At 39.7% G+C, this 2,073-nt stretch overlaps 1 pseudogene; it reads right to left on the reverse strand.

The window, feature by feature from the left end:
* Positions 1–1,337: 1,337 nt before the first annotated feature.
* The window catches only part of LOC142047720 (olfactory receptor 10A7-like), a 2,586-nt pseudogene continuing 1,850 nt past the window's right edge, over positions 1,338–2,073 (reverse strand).

Consider the following 2,073-nt stretch of genomic DNA (forward strand, 5'->3'; position numbering starts at 1 on the left):
CGATGAAGTGGATATTCACCCACGAAAGCTCATGCTCCAATACATCTGTTAGTCTATAAGGTGCCACAGGACTCTTTGCTGCAATAAACATTGTGACAGCCTGTCCGTCATAACCACTACCACACATTTCATAGAATAGGGAATAGAATTATGCCATTATGCAACTTGACCTCTTGTCAAGGACGCAAGAGAAGAGAATACAAAATTAGACAAATACTGCACGTATGAGGTTGGGGGGAACAATACTAACAAAAAGACAGACAAATTGGCAATAAGAGGAGGTGGGGAACAGGGGGGATAAGTGCAAAGGAAAAAGCAGAGGTCGGATGGAATGGAAGCCTGGCATTATTTCCACATTCTTTATACCAATGGTTCAAAAAACAAGGTCCGAATTTCTTCAAATTCACACAGCTGCTCTTTGTGTCGCTAAGTGATTCTTTCTTGATATTTTTCGCTATCTCATTGTTAATGACCGTGAGTTGTTCAGTTAGTATTTTGGTGAGGACCTGGTACTGTAGCTAGATAGGATGACATTAACATTTCCCGCCATTGAAAACACAACAGGTTATGAAAATTCTGTGCACTCTGAAAAATCTTGGTGTCTCAAGTGGGGCTACACAATCGCTGAGATAGCAAAAAATAAATGTATGATTTCAAATATTTTGTCATTCAGTTGGATTTTCAAGAAATTTAAGGGAGTTGGGTAACTAAGTCCCATTGAAAGCTGGACACCTAATCCTCTCAGAATCCTTTGAAAATCTGAGCATAAATAGTTCTTTTCTACTATATTCTCATATGGGCTTAATGTATGGAGAGGGCAGTCAAAAAAGTTCTTAAAAACACTCTCAAAGTTGACATGGAGAAGTGCAATGTTGACATAAACCCAAAAGAAACCAAAGCCCTTGATCGACCAAAATAGAAAAGGATTTAGTGGTAAGAGTGCCAGTATTTTGAGATCCAATGGAGACAATGAACCAGGAAATGAGGAAAGGACATGCTGCGGTGGCCTGATTTACCAATCCAGATCCACCCCTTTCACTGGGAAATGTCTGCCCCAACTCTGACAAGCTCTGTTAATCCTGGATAGGCCTCATTAGTCCACCATCAATAACCGGCTATCATTTTATTGGAAAACAATCATCCTCAAACTCCCAGGGATTGACGATGAATGTATGGAATTTCCTAACTCAAAACAGGTATTATAAAATAAAGATCCTGGCATTCATTGATCTTACCATTTCAGATCATTGCATGTCCTAAAATATGACAGCAGCACATTCCCAAAGACCTAGCTAGCACTAGGAACCACATGGAATCTATCTCAATAAAACAATGAATCAGCTGTGCATCTCACCATTTTCGCTTTCTACAGAAAGAAAAAAACCACGTGATTGCTGATTTCTTGTAAAATCTAGACATTTACTAACTATTTTTCTTATAGTCTCCTTCACTTCTGTGTTTCTCAGGCTGTATATGAATGGATTGGCCATAGGAGTCAGAACTGTGTAGAAGACAGAGAACACTTTGTTCAGGTCTCTCAGCGTGTTGGTTTTCGGTAACATATGGAGAATCATTATGGTCCCAGAGAAAACTATCAGTATGATGCGGTGAGAGGAGCAGGTGGAAAAGGCCTTTTGCCAACCAATAGGGGAAGCAATTTTCAGGACGATGATGACGATACATACGTAGGATGCCACGGTTAATACAAATGGAGGCAGAGTGATTATAGCAGCCAGGAAGGTAATGACAAGATCTATCTGGCTGATGTCACCACAATAAAGATTAAGTATTTCTGTGGATTCACAGTAGAAATTGTCCCTGCCTGCAGGTATATGGGATCTTGGGGAGCAATTACCACACAGGTGGGGTGCAAAATAAACTTTATTAAGAAAATGCAAAAAAAGGGAAAATTCAATAGTGAGGGGTATGGGGTTTGTTAAGGTAGACAATTGGGGAGGGGTTTCTTTTAGCAAATAGTATAGGGGGTTTCAATAGTGGGGTACAATACAGTTGGGTACAATACAGTTGGTAACCAATTAACACTGAAGTATAAATGTAACAGGTAGCTAACAA

The sequence above is a fragment of the Chelonoidis abingdonii genome, chromosome 14 (assembly GCF_003597395.2).
Source record: "Chelonoidis abingdonii isolate Lonesome George chromosome 14, CheloAbing_2.0, whole genome shotgun sequence".
NCBI classification, from domain to species: Eukaryota; Metazoa; Chordata; order Testudines; family Testudinidae; genus Chelonoidis; species Chelonoidis abingdonii.